The following is a 17,880-nucleotide window of genomic DNA, read 5'->3' as shown; positions in this document are numbered from 1 at the left end:
GGTAATTGGGGTGCATGTCAGTGTGATCGCATCAAAATCGGCGTAAACGTTTACAAAATAATATTTCTAATATCCAATATGCGTCAATTTTACGCGTTCAGTAAACCTAGTGTTAATAATCGCATTTTCTAGACACATTGTGCATCTAGGCATTAGTTATATAGTACTTAACCTCCGTATGGTCCTTAGAAATACAGAAATACATAATCTAGTTACAAAATCCTACTATTCTAAAATTTGAAGATACCCCTAACCAGATACGACCGCAAATGTATTAGAAAGGATCAAACAAGTCCGTGTTATAAAAATAAAAACATGATTAAGTAGATCCGAAGAACACAGCAGGCTTATGATCGCCGTGATAATTCAAAAGCAAGTGTCAGTCGTTTCCGAACAAATCACTGAATCACTCGAACGAATCGTTTCGTAAATCTCGCGGTCTGCCGAGGGACACCTATGAAATTTAAAGTTATCGAACATCGATGAGCGACCGCCCGCCGCTAACAAGGGCATTCTGGAAATTGATTGGCCATTTGATTGCGCGCGGGCTATTCTTCAGAAGAAAAGCGGTCGACAAGAACGAGCCATGAAAAGGAATTGCTCGGAGCCTGTATCGACCTCTAAAGTGGAAGCGGGGAAGCAGGAGCCCCTTTGAAGCGAACCGATGGGAGAATCCCCTTTCAGTCGAACCATGGAGCAAATTGAAAGTCCTGTAACTTTTCGACGCGCTCGAGCGAACGATCGATTCCGAAACTCGATATCGGAATTCCCGTTATCAATCGCATCGCATTTTCCAAAACGGTGATCTCGCCTTTATCGACCATGGTTTATGGGTTCGTGTACCGACGCGAACCTCCACGGAGAGCGCTACGACGTGGCTCGACGGAATTCATGGGAACGCAATCGACATTCCACTCGCGCCGCGTGCTCGGCTGATAAGCAGTTTCCCGAACCTCTCGTCGCCCGCACCGAATCCTGACATATCGTACCGGGAAGTTGATGAAATTCGGGCCGGAGTTAACTTGTCGAGCTCTTAGGCAACGAAGATTAAGGACGACGTCGTGTTTCAAACTAACTGGGTTTAGCGACAAAGTTTCGCGCTCTGTTAAGTCCTGAAATAGGTCCTAAATTCAGCGTACTTCGGAGCAGCGGCTCGTGCAACACTGAAGATAGTATTCCGTGAGACTTATAATATACTAATTGATACTCGATTAAATGGTTAACGGTTTATAATAGTTTTATCGATGAATAAGTATTTTAATACTCCCACGTTTCAGTGTTTCAGTGTTCTAATAGTTTAACACTTTGGTTCTGTAATATTCTAGCTTTCGAGAGCGTGTAAATCCCAAGGTTCGTTTCGCGCTGGTCGGTTTATTTCTCTTTTAATTCCTCGCGAAGAGCAGACACGGAAAATATGACCACTGGAGCAACGGTTCATCCTTATCAGCGAGAACGGTCCGCGTACACGTAGATCAGTCACTGTCAGAGGGAAAAGGTAAAAAACTAACGAAGAAGCGTCTGATCTTTCACCCCGGCCGACTCGCTAATACAGTCACGTTCCTGTTTTATTTTTATTACCTTGCCTACGGATCAGAGTGGCATGTTTATTTACATATGACCTGTCTGCAAGGGAGCCGACCTTACTCTATTCACAAGGAAGGATATTTATATCGTCTGATTCAGACTTCCATTCTCTACCAAAACACCTTTAGAAATTTCCTCGGACCCCGTGTTTCGAACCGGTTCGAGTCTAACGCCTTCGACACGAGAACTCCTCTCCGCGTCGAACGCAAACCGGTAACATAAATTTCGCTTAACGTGACTTTTCGTTGTCTTATTTTCCAATAAACATTAACTCATTAATTGATCGACAAACATTACTCTAAAACTCTTTGAATCACCTCTTAATGGGCGCTATAGTTAATAAACGTTTCATTTAAAGAAATGCACAACAGCGTTCTAATTCAATTTGATTCAAACAAATTGTCGGTTTGACAAACCTAGCAAGCCTATATTCTTATTCTAACCTCACTCGATTTGCGAGTGTCTGACAAATTCGACAACAATGCGCTCGGTGACACGAAAGTAACGTTCGACTGGTAAAAGTGCAGCCGTACAGAGGTTTCAATTTTGATTACCCGTGGCCTGAATACGAACCCACGCGTCCGTGAAATAAAACAAAAAGCTTGCTTGATTTCACAAGCTACTGCATCCGCCAAAGCCGGAGAGGGCGTTACAACAGTACCGGTTCAAATGTTCGGGCGTCGATGATGCTCGAGCATTTAAATCGTCCTGCCTTCTAATTACTATGCACTGCAAGGATCTAAATATACTGTGCCCAAAACAAGCTTCCCACTCAACTGGTATAATTTCGGTTCCTCGGAACTTCGAAGGGGAATGATACCGTAAGTACCCAGACGCGGAAGCGTTCGGTCGCTGGTGACGCAACTGAACGTTATTTAAATACGTAGTACGAGCAATTTACTCGAAACATTGCATTTCACGGACGACCTTTTCGCGCTGGTACGTATATTTATTTATAAATGTTTATTTTACATTTTGTGCAATCATTCGCGTGTACCAATAGAGAGTGCGATATCAGTATTTCCTAGACACTCCGATGATCGATCGATCCTACTCTTTTATTTATGTGCATCGATTCTAGGAATATTATTCCTCCTGGCGATTTATTAATTACGCAAGTAACGCCACGCGAACTATTGGCCATACTTTATCGCGAAGAAACTCCCCGCGTGAATGAAATATTCAGAAGGCGGTAGAGAGACTCTGAAAGTAAACGCAATAAAATTGTTAGCATCGTAAAAAATTTATGACCCAGATATCCAGGCTAAAAAAACTGTTCCATTCGATGCAGCAATTTAAATTCGTCGTATCGAGTTACTACGCAGTTCGAGCTCTACGTGAGTTTCCCCTCGATCCCCGGATTAAAAGATATTATTTTTCCGAATGTTATATATATATATACACACACGCACACCGTTTCACCTGGAAAATATAAAAATAATACTTCCCGGCCACATCTTACGATTTTCCCCGCAACCAGTGCTCCAAAAGATATATTTCTTTCGGACCTAAAATAATCCACACCTAGGAACTATAAGAAACATTTCTTCAGAGTATCTATATATCTTCCGGTCCGTGCAGAGAAACGTTATATTCAATTTGTCATTGGAAAATGTAAAACTTAAAACTGGAAGTTCAAAATACAATTATAAATTCAAGTTTCTAAGTATACAAGTTTATTAAAATCTTTCTAAGAACTTGCTCCAGATTCCGTCCGAACGTCTGGAATTCGATGAAACGGACGTTACACGTCTAGAATATTTAGAACACGTATCAGTCACACTTTTATAAACTTCCATAGAATTACAGTCACTTCACGACCAACTGAAAATTTCAACATTAAAACATTAGAGTCTCCACAAACTATCCGTGAAATATCCGTAACGCGACAAATGTACAAACGATTTATTCCAGCTAAGCTACCTCTACACATTCATCTTACCAAATATCGCTTCATAACGCAGCAAACAATCCCCCGAATCGATTATTATTTAACGAAACGAGTTACAGCAATTCCCTTTAATTGGATCACCGGCGACCCCGAGCGGCGGCACCAAAAAATTCATGCGCCGGCCACCGGTGACCCCCACGACAGTCAACATGTCTCGCTCGACCCCTGGTGTCGATCCCTCGGCATTCGTGCTCGCTCTGCCCGCGTCGAGCAGAGAGCAACCTTACTAGCCGAGCAAAGTGGAAACAGAGTGCGGCGAGCGGCACGAAGCGTCTGGCCGGCACATGCGCGCAAGGGAAAAGGACGGTATTGAGCCAGGCTGGTGGCTTGCCCGTCAACAGACGGTGCCGCACCGTCAGTTTCTTCCGCCGCGCCTGAAAGGCGTTCAGTGTCGCACCGAAGGAACGCGCGCTCCTCGTACAAACCGTTTCGGTCCGCGGCTTCGTGCGCTTTTTTTTTTATTTTTTCTTTATTTTCCCCCGGCGCGGCCGGCGAAGGGCTGTCCGTCGGGCGCACCGGTGCGAGAGGTGGCCGTCGCCGAGGAGGGAACATGATCCGATCGAGGCTCGACCGTCGTCGTCGTCGTCGTTCAGCCGATGATCTCGCGCACGGTAAGACACCTCGCTGAAATCACGTTCGATGCACACACTACCACGTAAGGCTACTACGCGTGTACACCTACCTGGCTGCGTGCGTGCGCCAGACGTCCGTCCATGGTCACTGGACGTCACGTACACGCGTCGCTCGGCCGCCACGGGAACCTTGACGCCTGTTAAACCCGCGAATTGCTGTACAGATTACACCTGGAATCGAGCGTTCAACCGTGATTACCGATACACGCATCCATAATCTGCGCGGTAACCCTTTAGGTTAATAGGCTTGAAGCGTTCTCGGTGTTCCGCTTTGAAACTCGCGTGGACGCTTAACGCGATTACAATGTCAATGTTTCCCAAATTTAAGTTGGAGCGTTGAAGTAGAATGAGATAACGTCGATGCGAGTTTCTAGGGACGGTACGCACGAGACGATTATGAATAATGGTGGTAAACATTCGAATAGCATTGAATGTTCGCCTCGATGCGGTGTCCCGAAGGATTCACTGTGAAATCCGTCGGTTATTCAGAATCACCGTAATAGGTATTCCCGTTCGATCAACCGATCGCGTCGATTACGTACGTAATCGGTACGTAAGCGAAGCTTCCTCGCAGGATGACCGTGCACGGTCGCGCGTCCACTTCGTCTTACGCTCCTATTCTATCCCATTCTGTCGATCGTCCTCTTTCCTCCAACTCCTTTCGCTGCTCACGATCTTTCTCCTTCCTGCTACTCCCTTCTACGTTCTCCAGCGATCCTCTGTCCCCCCCTCTCCCTCGTCGCACAGCTGTCCGATCATCCATCTCTGTCTCTTCGGCTCCTCGTTTTGTTTGCTCCCCGGCGCGTCGCGCGTTCATGCGTGCTGCCGTCGTGTTTCCATAGGTTTCGTGCATACACGGGACCCCCCGGGAGCCTTATTACACGCGGCGTGTACCTCACGCCAGTCTTCGAACCGAGCGGGATCGAGAATCGCATAGGGACGCAGGTGTAGGGGCATATTTACAGGGAACTGGGAGAAAAAGAAGCTGAGAGAGCTGAGAATCTAATAGGGTGGCCATAAAGTATCTTTAGTGCGTTTATAGTAAAGCCTCTGAAAGCTGAGACACAGAAGAATTACTATTATCTCCGAACTTTTAGTATACCAAGAAAAATGAAAAGGTAAACGTCCTGCATCGCATTATTTGTATTGTTAATTAGTAAATGTACTCGCGCGCCTCGCTTTAATCTAACCGCTTCCGTAATGAAAGGAAAACACGTGGACTGCGTCTCGTATTTACAATGCATTCGCAAATTAGTGTTTATCTTCGATCGGAGGTATCAGCGCGAGCTTAATTCAACGGCCGAGTTCGAAATATTAACGCGAGCATAACTCGATAATCAAGCCTGAGATATTAATGCAAGCCGAATTCCATGGGCGAAGTTAAGGTATCGATGCAAGTTTAATTCGACGAGCGAGCTTGAAACATTAATCCGAGCTTGGAATATTAATACGAGCTTAACTCAACAAGCTATCCCGCATTAACGTCCCCGCCGCGATCGAAAGCAAACATTAATCCGCGGATGGGTTATAAATACGAAACCCGTTGTACCTCTGCGCTCTTTCTCTCGTCGCCCCTCCGATCGGGCATCGCCGCTCCGCCGCGAGCGTACCCTAAGAAAGAGGAGCAGGTGGGAGGCGGTGGACGCGACGGTGATCCACGCGACCCTGACTCACGGGGGCTGACTCCCGAGGGATTTTCGAGGTCAAGGGAATCCGGGGAACGCGCGCGGCCGAGAAACGCGCCGCGCGCCAGGGACGAGCACACACGGACCCGGCCGCGAAATTGGATTCGACGCGAGGATATACGTATCGTCCATTACGAGTTATTGGCTCGCGGTCGATCCCTCCAGCCACCTTGTCCGTCGGCCGATATTAACTTGTCATCGGCCGTCAACCACTTTATCAAACGCCTGCCGCCTCCCACTGTCCGCGTGTCCCTGGTCGCCCTTTCCATACCGCGGCGAACCGATCCCCTCTCCCCCTTTCCCGTGACTTTTGACCTTCTCGCCGCGAGGGGTGTCCGCTCTAACGAGCGGAGAAACAAGGCGCCTCGGGTGTTACCCGCCCTCGTTAGAACCGTGTAACCGCGCGCCGTCTCTTTCTCTCTCTCCCTTTCTCTCTGTCTCTTGTTCCCTCTCTTTCTTCCTCCGTCGTACTCTCCTTGGTTGTTCATTCTTCGGGAACTTCCACACGACCACGCTAATTCGACTAAGTTCCCGACACGTTTCGGAGTTCACGGATGAATCCCGATGGGAGCGTATTGTGTCGTCTACTTGTTGTGGCGAGGAGTTGGCTTCTCGTGTATACCCTCGGGCAGGTTTGAGCACTTTCGGCTTGGTTACTGTGGCGAGAGGTTTCGGGATAATGGGTTGCAGCGGATTTCGTTGCCGGAATTTTTGAGGGACGGAGTTCTCGTGATTTGTTCGTGGAGTTTGTTGAGTGGAAAATATTCCATTGATGCGGTATTAAGTATATAGGCAGTTCGCTCGTGAAAGTTTCGGGGATTATCTGCTTGGAACGATATTATTGTTCGAGGGTAAAATGTTTTCGAGATACTTTCGTAGTTATTTTTTCGTGTCGCTGGTTTTTGAAATTGGACGCAGAGCGTACGAGACATTCGCTGATTCGTATTCTGCACAGGAAATCTGTAAGTCGCATGTAATATCTTTGTAATACGTCTGTGTATTCCAGGCACATTGTTAGCTGGCCGAAGCGTCTCGTTTTACTTATGGAGATATCTTTTTTCCGTGTGACACGTTGTTACCGAGATAATCAAACTCGAAAGTTCGTCAGACAGGCGCGCTGGTGAATAAGATCGAGTAATATGTCTGCTCGTGACTTATAATATAAATTGTATGATACGCTCGTGTCCGAGGAAAATTTTCCAAGTCAATTATGTCCGAAATGATACTCTGTGCGAAGAATCCACTGTTCGTAATCAGTACGCCAAATATTCCAACGTTGCGCTGTAGACCTGAGATGTTAATGAAATGTGACATTTTTATAACAAGCAAGATTTCTCTATTCAATTAACTTTTTATTGTCATTTAAAAATATAACATAATGCGATAGTACTCTCTTTCGTTACATACATGTTAAAATGAAGTTACATCAGTAGCAACGAACGTATTAATCAAATTAGAAATGAACTCGTTAAAGTTTTTCTTCCGTCCAGAACCGAAGCGGCAAAGGTTCTCCAGGAAAAGGATAATTGATGTCAGATGGTAAAAAGAAACATTTCCGTTCTGCATGTCAAGGAGGACACGTTACATCTACAACGTGGTAGCAATTAACATCAATCCATTATTCCGACTTGAACTTTTCGTTGCACGCAGAATGAACCTATACCCTCTAATAATTACATCGACCATCTCGAGTATCTAGGACATCGAGCTTTAAACAGCGAACGAGATACATCTAAATACGATGTCGAATCTCGCAAAAACATCGAGTAATAGCCTCGAGACATTCAGTTTCTGCGAAAGATTTTTATCAACCACTTTAGACGATAAATTTTATTTAAGAACACTAGTATCTACGTAGATTTCCAACCTCAGCAACAATCATGCGTCATGACGAAAGAAGATTATAGTCTCGAGTCACTCAATTTCTAGAAATAATTCCCATTAGGAACATCGAATGATCCTTTGAGAACACTTCTTTCGTACCTCGATGACGCGCAGGCAATTAGCAAACAAACACATTAGAACGGTTCCAAGAAGCTTTCCACTCCCTAAAATAATTTAAATATCACCGTTCACTCGGCGAACGTTTTCCATCAGTTATGAAGAGGGCACAACCAATTCCGCAACGTATAACGTCAATTAACCTATACACCCAATTAACACCACCTCGTCTATTTAATCTCACTCGCGTCGATCATCATTTCACCCAAATTAATTTTACATCGCAAATACAATGAGGAACTCGTTACTACTCTACGTGTTCCTATCTCTATCCTTCACGAGAACTTTTCACAGTATCCAAAAAATAAATGAATACCAAAACAGGAACACTACTGCACCTCGATTAGATAACAATCAAATTATTCATTCACAATTACACTCCAGGTACGAAACGGCCCCAATATGACAGCATCCATCCCGAAAGAGTTAATGTCTGAAACGTCTCGATAAACTGAGGATCTCCGGTCGAACGCAGTCGCTAAATGCAGGTCGTGACCCTCATTTATTTTCATTCTTCTTAACGTGACGGTCGGCCAGCGTATTAAGCGATCGAGCGGTCAATGTCGCCGCGAGTTTAACGCGTCCTTCAATGGCCGCGCCGGAAGTTACGTAATTATCGATCCGCTGGAAATGGTAATTGAAGCACAGCCGGCGAACGCGATGATCAATCCGACGGCGAGCTGGAAGAAATTCACGGGTTCGGGCTGGATCCCGTGATCTCGGACAGGCGAGCGAGCGGGCGGGCGGGCGCGCGGCATTCATCGGCTGTGCAAATATTTTCCGAGCGGCGCTCCACTTATGTGTATCAGCGTGTAAATGTTTGCCTTGTATTTAGGGTCATGTGTGCGGAAAGTGTAACGGCCACTTCGCGCATAATGCCGGGGCATATTTTAAAAACTGCGGAGGAGTGACGGCGGAGGCTGCCGCTCGGCCCGCCTTTTATCGACGGACTTCATTAACCGTTCCGTGTTCATCAGCCTCCTATTGAGCGGCCGTTTCATTCACATTGACCGGGGGCAACGATTAAGACGTTACGTAACGCTGCATAAACACGCGACACACATACGGAGCGGCCGTGATTCGCGTGCGTGTGGCTCGACGAACGCGGCGCGGACGGTTCGGTTCGGTTCGGTTGCGTGTCGCCGAGCCGTAAATTCCAAGTTCACGTGTCTCGGGTTGAACCGTGATCGATGCTGCTCCTTTCTCGCCAGCTCGTTCCATTGAAAGCGTTCGCGCGCGGTCTTTGTGCCGATTGCCTGAAATTTTGAAATATCGAGAGATCCTCGGCGGAAACGCGCCCGGGAGAAATATCGGGGCAATTAATTCGCGGGTGAACGGTTAAAAGGGAACACTGTGGAAACCGCAATCGCGTATCGCGGTTTCGGTTTCGTTCCGAAATACACGGCGGAGTACGTGGATTCGTTCACCGCTGGGAAAAGTGGGGATCTATATTGAATAGCTTTAAACGGTCGGAAGCCGAAGTTGTTAAATGTATATGCGACTTTTAGTTTAGTTTGTTGTGAAATATAGCTGCGTTCAATGTTGAATGTAATCGGAAGTTGTTTCTTTTCCGACGAAAATACTGAGAGGCTGCAGAATTGCGAAATAGAGAATTTCTAATGTCGGAAGCTTTCGGTGTAATAGTTGTTGGTAGGGATTTATATTGAATAACTTCGAATGTCGGAGAATTGAAGCTATTAACCCTTTGCACTCGAAAGTTTCTCACTAGAAATATTTAACAATTTTTGACAACACAAAGATGATATTCTTTGGAATTAGAGGAAATCACAAATGCATTGAGCAACAAAGCTAGTTTATTCCAATATTTCACGTATCGAGGCATTACACAAAGTTCAACGTGAAATATCAGTCTCAGTCACCATTTGATTCGATACAATAAAGTTACAAAGTGTTACATATAATATTCGTATGATGCATCAATATGTGAAATATTTATATAAAATAGGTCTGTTTCCTAATTTACGTATGATTTCTCACAACTTTGCTTCAAATAGTCGTCTATGTCTCTTCAGAAAGTGTCAAATATTTCTGGAGAAAAGCTTTCGAGTGCAAAGGGTTAAATCTATCTGCAACCTTTAGTTTAGTGTAACTGGTATGGAATAAAGCAGCGCTCCTTGTTAAATATATAATCTACCCTGTTTCCTGGAAAAGATAAAAGACTTCAAAATTACGAAATAAAACGCTTCTAATCTCGAAAGCTCCAGTCTAACAGTTGCATGACGCTTTAGAACTACCATCGCTCTTGGAGAAAAAGCAGCACCTGTAGATTGTAACGTCATCATGTTATTTAGGGTACTCTCGACAGCGGCAGCCTTCGAAAGGTCGAGGCCTGCTCCCATCCTAGAAAGATGATATTCAATAACTTTAATTAGATCTGACCGCCTATTTAAATGTCGTCGGGTTTTTATCGCAGACCGCGGTCGCCCGGGGATAATTGAATTCTTGAATTCCATTAGACCCTCGAAAATCAATACAAGCTGTCCGCGGCGGTGCCGTTCGCGTCCCCCGTTTAACGCGCAGCTGATTTCGATCGAGGTTGTCACTTATACCCTTCAACAGTGGATCAATCCCACACGGTTTCTCTATTCGATAAAGGAAGTGCAGTCGTTGTTTACTTTTTTAAAATAATAAACCGAGCGTAATAGATCACCGCCACTATTATCCGGCCGCGCCATTATCTGAACAACATACTTCTCCCGGCGATTAGATACCCTTATGAATATGTACGCGCTGACTTCCGTCGCTATCGAAACAGATAAAAACCCATTGTTTACAGTGTTATCGTGATTTTGTGTACTTCGCTTTATCAGTAACAACGCGTAGCTCGAAGTATCGAATTGAAGTCGTCGCAAAACTGCGCGAGTCCACTTTCTAACGTGATCTGTGCGAGTCACTGTTGTAAATGTTTCCAGCTTACTCAGACCTACTTGCTGTTATTAACACTAGAACTACTAGACGAGTCAAACGACCCTGATGTCTTTTTGCAATTATTAGAAAGGTAACAAATGTCTCTCTGAGAAATTATTAAAGAAATTCGTTTAGCACTACGCAAATTGAATTGTAAATCAATTAATCTCTGAACTGCACTCTTTGAGTTTCTATAGCGAAATTTTCAAAAGTCAATTGAACTGCTCGGTCGTTTTAGTGTTAAAAACAAAGAAAAAGTAGATAATAAATGAACGAACGAAGGTGAATGGTTGACTTGTGCTGTTTCGGAACTCATGACTGCAATTCGTGTTCTGGTCGGATACGGTGACTGGAGATAATCGAATAAAATATTTCACGGGCCGGAGAATGGATTTATTCGTTGTAAGCAGCGCGTCGAAGAACCGAAAGAGATGGCAGCGACTTCGACTCGTCGAAGCTTGCCATAATTCATTAGAATATCGGATAACCTCACGCAACTCTAGTTCTTGTCACTCAATCGCGGTATCACGTGTAATACTCCTGTCAATTCGTCAGCCCGGCGAGCACATAAACACTCCGGAATAAGGATAAAGTGTCGGCGATTCGATGTCAATGAAAAAGTAACGAAGACAGACTCGCCGGCCTCTCTGCGCACGCTGTACTTTCGCCCCGGGACGAATCGTGACTTATTGCGTGTAAAAGTTGCTTCTCGTGTCCTGCCATTTTCCAGCGAATTCACGTGCCGCACGGGTAACAATATTACGCAACTCTCCGAAAATATCTCGAATCCATTAGCTCCCGCGTAAATTCCTATCCGCATATGTGAAATGCATTTAGATTAATATTCAGCCGGCGGAAAAGCTCTTTCCGAAATCCATTACGCCGGGAAAATATTTATTTTCAGGAATAACAGCGGTGCATCGTGCTGTGTAACAGCAGCCGTCACTTTCTATTGCTGCACTGTTCAACCAGATTCGACGGAATTTAATAATCCGTAACGTTAAAACGCAATTGAACCTAACCGAGATCTTAGAATTTTCAAAATTAACTTGAATTCGAAAGGAAACAGTTTCTTGTTCTTTACAGTAAAATTAGAAAAGCCTTTTTCTTAATATTCTCAAGACCACTTGAATTTCAAGCATAACAGTTATCCTACAATTATTTCTAACAATAAAATTCAACTGAACCTATAAAAGCCTTTTCCTTAGTATCTCCAGCTTCCACTTATCTCAATTCGCTGCAATCATTCCACAGCATTAATCCCGTCTTCCATCGATTCATCAATTTCCCCATGGGAATACCCGAGGTTCTCACGAAAAAAAATCGAAAACCAACAAGATTAATGGGCGGTGCCAACAGAAACCTAATACCATCCGCAATTTCCATAATCTGAGTGATTCATCTTTTCGCTGTGTCGCGACGGCGGTTTGAGAAACTTTTTAACGACACGTAATGGCGCCATTAAGGAGATCCCTGGGCGAAAGGTTTTACTGGCAAGTCAGTGGCCGGCCTTGTATCCCAGAGATTATCAACGGCACGGTGCAGCGCTTGTCGTTGTTACGACATCCCGGCGTTCTTCCGCTTTCACGACCGAAATACGTACGACTCTTGTCCCGCGGTTTGCCGTTAAGTAGAGGCCGCGTCGTCAGCCTGAGAATCGTTCAGTGTCAGACGCCAGAAATGTTTTGCACCGTGCCAATGGAGGAGCGTCGGCACGAGCCGCATTATTTTCGTAACGCTCTCCTCTGTTTACGCGCCGCCTCTGTATATACAACGCTACGCTCGGCTTTCGTTATACAAGGTGCCACCGAAATTATGGCACTAACAGCGGGGAAATCGCTTGGCGACGAAACTGAGGAACGTGGGTCTCGTCGGTCAGCTTTCATCCGTTCTCGCCTTATTCTCGATACTAATTTACTATTGATTAACGCGTTACACGTAATCGATCAAAACCGTAAACAAAACATCTCTCTTGCCTCGTGGACGTCCCGCTAGACACCAAGTGATTAGCTAATAAGACAAAGGTGAATACACAAGAACCTTGATTAATCGGATTGTTGTTTTCCTCAATGTAGATTGTTGCGTCTTCAGCTCGAGTCTCTTTACCTTGACTGTTAAACGCGCAATTAAATGGGATAATTATAATAATAGTGGAATACGAAGTGTAGTTTAAATGCAAATAGAGATTGTTTCGTGTAGACACTTTAGAGTAAATTGAAGAGAGGATTCTATATCTCATTTCAATATTGAATTGTATCTGTGTATTGCATATCTTGCATCGATAGTTATTGGAGAACCGTAATTAACACTATTTCTACCGAAGGTGTCAAAAGACACTTTCTGAAATTTTAACTTACAGTTCTCAGTTCAACAATTTTTCTCAGATTGAGTTTTGGACATTTCCTGTGGTTAATGTTATAATCGTTATTAGTAAAGTCGAAGGTCAGTTCAGAATATGTGACTAAGGCTGGAAAATAGTTTTAAGTAGAAAATTCGACAGGCGTCTACACCTCGATAGAAATAGTGTTAAGGTGTCAGTTGAAGTTTGATCACCTGAAACTTTCTAAAAATTCAGTTGATTTATGCCTGGTTGACCCTATGAAAAATGAGTCGAAAATGTAAGGAATGAATCCTGTACACGGAAGCTTTCATTTGGAAGCTAATTGAACTTGGACGTTTGCGTGACACTTATTAAACATGCCTAGGGACAGTATGTTACTCGAGCTAATGAAATCCGTTCGTTGTCATTTCACTTGATACCGATGATTATACTCGTAAAGATATCAAGTATAAAGTGTCTGTATACAGAGTGTCTTCGAATTACAGTTCTAAAATAAACGAATCTATACGAAAATTTTCATCAAAGGTGTGCAATAAAGCTTTCCTATAGAAGACTTCGTTTCTGAGATAATTATTTTACTCTGAAAGTTACGAGCAGACGTATTGATCGCGCTTGACAAATTCTCAGAGGCAATTACCTCGAAGACGGAGTATCACAGGGGAAACGTTTATTTTCTGTTCTCGATTCATTTGTTCACGCAGAATCATCTTGTTTATCTTCGTGCTACGATTTTAAGAGCACCTTGTATAGAAATGCGAATAGCGCGCTCGCCCGTATAGGGTACAAAGCGAGTACGGCATGAACCGCTATTTCAAGCTCCCGAATCGCGTTACCTTTTTTTCCATGCCACCGGTTTAGCAAGGCAAATCCGAGTAATTCGCCGATTAGTATTCAATCTGCGTCGCTCCGAGCTCACCCCGGAATTTGCTTCGGTAAATTGGGTGGAAAAGTTAGAGACAACCAGTGAAATTTTGGTCTCGCCTCGCCGGTACAGTTTAATAAGTTCCCGGCGAATTCGAAGCTTCCGAGAAACGAGTTTTAAAGAGACACCCGTTGCGACTCCGAAGAATGCGATGAATCATACAGATTACGCATTGCGCGGTACGTTTATTACTGCTTATTTACATGAATATTACTTATTCAACTTCGGTATTCTTTGAACAATATTTACAACGTCGCATAACTTTCTAAATACTCCTCTCGCGTATTTCACGTTTGAAACGTATCGTACGCAATACCAAAATATTACAGCCAAGCAGCTTCTTTCTAAACACAGAACCTGTTTAATCAAACAAATGCATGTACGGACGACGCGTTATTTAACGCTATGCATCAGGAATGGATGAAATTGATTCAGTAATACGCAAACTGAATTATAAATCCATCGAAATGTCAATAGACGCGTTCTTGGAGTTTGTATAGAACAATTTAGAAAAGTCGATTTCCCTGTTCACTGCGTCTAATGTTAAGGCACAAAAGCTGCTTAAATTGATTTTGCTGAATGCTTGAAAATTTTAAGCATTTGTTCCTTAACATTAGACGCACTGAACAGAGAAATTGGCTTTTCTAAATTGTTCCATACAAACTCCAAGAATGCGTCTATTGACATTTCGATAGATTTACAATTCAGTTCGCGTATTACCGAATCAATTTCTTTAGTAATTTCTCAAAGGAACAAAAGTTGCTGCTTAAATTGATTTTGCTGAATGCTTGAAAATTTTAAGCAACTTTTGCTCCTTAACATTAGACGCAGTGAACAGGGAAATTGCCTTTTCTAAATTGTTCCATACAAACTCCAAGAATGCGTCTATTGACATTTCGATAGATTTACAATTCAGTTCGCGTATTACCGAATCAATTTCTTTAGTAATTTCTCAAAGGAGTTAAATTGATTTTTCTAAATGCTTGAAAATTTTAACTGTTCGACAGTGCTCGCGTGAAAGAACAGAAATTGCCCGTTTCCAAACAACAGCGCGTGCAGCTACATCTCGATAAGACCATGCAAACAATCGCCAATTATTCAGCGGAAACATTGAAGCCGTGCACCGGCTGCCATTCAGAAAATAGGATATTATTCCAAGGGAAGCGGCACAGAAATTTTCCTCCGGAATCGATCCCGTGCACCGTCAGCTGACTCTGCTCCGAAAGAACCTGCTCCAACGTCGACCTTACCCTCGTAGAGATTTATAGCTGGATCCAGGCGCTTTCATTCTGATTGGGGGCGGGCCAGGGTAGCCGCGGATGGGGATATACGGGAAATATCCGGCGATTCTTTCGTTCCACTTCTGCCTCCCTACCCCTAAAAGTCTCCGCCGACTTTGTTTTCCCATCGCCTTCGCCGGTCGAACGCTCGTTTCCCTCGCGCGTTCCTCTCGGTTACGTATTCCTTGAGAAATGGAGGGCGGCGGCTGCGGAAACGTTGAACGATATCGTCGACGCTTAATGGCCGAACGCCCGTTTTCGTTTTCGAGGCGGCAGACCCGACCGCGGTGGAAAAATTGCGAACGGTTACGTTCGACGGACGCACGGACGGGGAAAATATTTGCGCGCGAGTAATATTTAAGCCGTGACGCGATGCGGAGCGCGTCGCTGCTCGACTTTCTCGAGGTTGCACTTCCTTCTGCGTCAATTAAGATAACACCGCGATAAGCCGCGCGGGATGTCCGCGTGCGATAGCGGCTTCGATAGGTGCTCGACCTTTCTCGCTCGCGGACGATAAATCTGGTTACTGAATAATAGCCGGTCTTGCGACACCGATAAGCGTTTAATTAAATGCGCTTCGTTAGTCGGAGCATCGCTGTTCGCGATTCCTTGAGTGACTTGTTTGCGAATATTGGGAATGCGAATCGATGTTGCAGTAATAATATCGTCCGTTGGTAGACGGTATTATAGTTACAGTATGCTTTAGATATTGGACTCTAGAAGTCTTAATTACACGTGAACCGTAAAACTTCGCGTCGCTCGAATTCAGGTGGCATATCTTGTACAGGTTTGAAAGTTCATCTTCTCGATGATACGTGCAAAAATTTCGTTGGATATCGGATGCGAGAAATTTATGAGAGCAATCCTTTAAGCGAATTGCGTCGATTGTTTCGAATACGTCGCTCGATTATTAATTCTGAATTATACCAACGTTCCTATTAATCACCGTAAACAGTGATTATTACCGATTACAATGACCGTAGGAATATCGGGTTCCACGTTCACGGTTCAAAAATAATGATGAAAGGGTGGTTGATCGGCCGGGCGAGCTGAACGGCTCGATTGTTTTAATCGGGAACGGCGAGATCAAACGTCGGGATATCAAACGGACACGAACAACGTCCGCTTGTGACTGGTAACCGCGGGAACGTTTCGAAACGGTGGCGAGTATTCGGTAAATCGCGGCCAGGAGATCAAATGCGTGCGAGAGTCGCGGCCGGAAGTGCGGGGAGGATACGATGTTTGACAGACGGCGTGAAATATCTGTCGAAGATCGGTCATAAAGTTCAGTGAATCCGATTTGTGTACCCGTCCGCGCCGCTATAGATAGATTCGGAGACCTTGACTCTTGCCGCGAACGATCGACACCGCAACGCTGCAAACATTATCCGATCTTTCCTGTCCGCAGGTGCAGAGGGGAACTAAAATGTGCAAGTCAGCCAGGAAGAAACGGTCTTAACGTCGTAAGTGATCTTTACGCTTCGCACCTTCCACATCGTCGATTTACATTACCCGCTCCCGTGACTCCTCGCGCGATTTCATGAGAATATCCCCAGCCGAGATTTCACGGAATATCAATTTTTCGATGATCCGATGTTTACACGCGCGCCACCAATTCGCCCGAGGACTCGCGACAGATCCTGACACCTACGATTCGATCTCGCGGAAATTCGGAACGTTTTTATCGAGATACGCGGTAAATCGAAGATGGCTGTAGATTCATAAATTTAGATGCGTGTTTGTAGAATGTACCGTGATGTTCGATTTCGCTGGAAATCACTCGCAGTGTTCGTTAACCCTTCGCACTCCGAATTTCTTTTGCACTTTTTCCTCGATAGCTCTGTATTATTGCGATGTTTTATTTGAAACGCATTTTAAGAAACAGTAAACAATTCCTCTTACTAATAATATTGAAAACAACATATTAATATAATCTATTTTAAAAGTATCTTAACAAAGACGCACACCGCGAATAAAACTGATGCGTCACGCTCGACATAGAAGCGCGAAGCGTTAAAACTTATCCATACTTCGAAACATATCCGATTTACACGAGAAAACGGTATTTCTCTATAATAACACAGAAATAATTCCAACCTATTAGCGTAACAATTCGAGACCGTTCAAGCCCTCCGAACTTATTGCTACACATAACGGATAATCGAATTTCCGATTACGGTCCATCGCGGGATATCCCATTCATCGCCGGTATAACCGTTTCCAATTACAAACTGCAGAAAATCATAATATCGTTCCATCGGCGTATCGAATTTCCATTTCATCTTTCCAACACCAATCGCAAGGCTACACCTCGACATCCAGCGCCGAAATGAATACACCGGAACGGACGGGATCAGCATCGTAAAATATCGCCCGGAGTCCCTTCATTTCCGCGGGAAGAAAAAAAGTTGGAGGATTTATCTCTCGGCGCACAGGAAGAGGAGCAGGGGAGGTGTGCACCGTGTTCTATCGCCGTTCTATTTTCACCTAGCCGTCCCTGTCTATGGTTCGGCCTACTTTGCAGCCAGGGAATAAAGGTCAACCGGTGCAACGATG

At 44.5% G+C, this 17,880-nt stretch overlaps 1 protein-coding gene across 5 annotated transcripts in view; it reads left to right on the top strand.

Moving 5' to 3' along the window:
* The first annotated feature begins 3,854 nt into the window (after positions 1 to 3,854).
* Positions 3,855 to 17,880, top strand: part of LOC116429214 (1-phosphatidylinositol 4,5-bisphosphate phosphodiesterase) — a 29,453-nt gene continuing 15,427 nt past the window's right edge. For 2 of the 5 annotated variants that reach the window (XM_076365515.1, XM_031981901.2), the window contains exons 1-2: positions 3,855 to 4,146; positions 16,739 to 16,787. The gene's annotated coding sequence lies outside the window, so the exon portion shown is untranslated. Of the gene's footprint in view, positions 4,147 to 16,732; positions 16,788 to 17,880 lie in introns of all 5 variants that reach the window. The other 3 variants (XM_031981904.2, XM_031981900.2, XM_076365514.1) reach the window with 2 other exon arrangements.

The sequence above is a fragment of the Nomia melanderi genome, chromosome 3 (assembly GCF_051020985.1).
Source record: "Nomia melanderi isolate GNS246 chromosome 3, iyNomMela1, whole genome shotgun sequence".
In the NCBI taxonomy this organism is placed as follows: domain Eukaryota; kingdom Metazoa; phylum Arthropoda; class Insecta; order Hymenoptera; family Halictidae; genus Nomia; species Nomia melanderi.
Note: the sequence above shows the minus strand (reverse complement) of the source record. Positions and strands in the feature narration are given on the sequence as shown.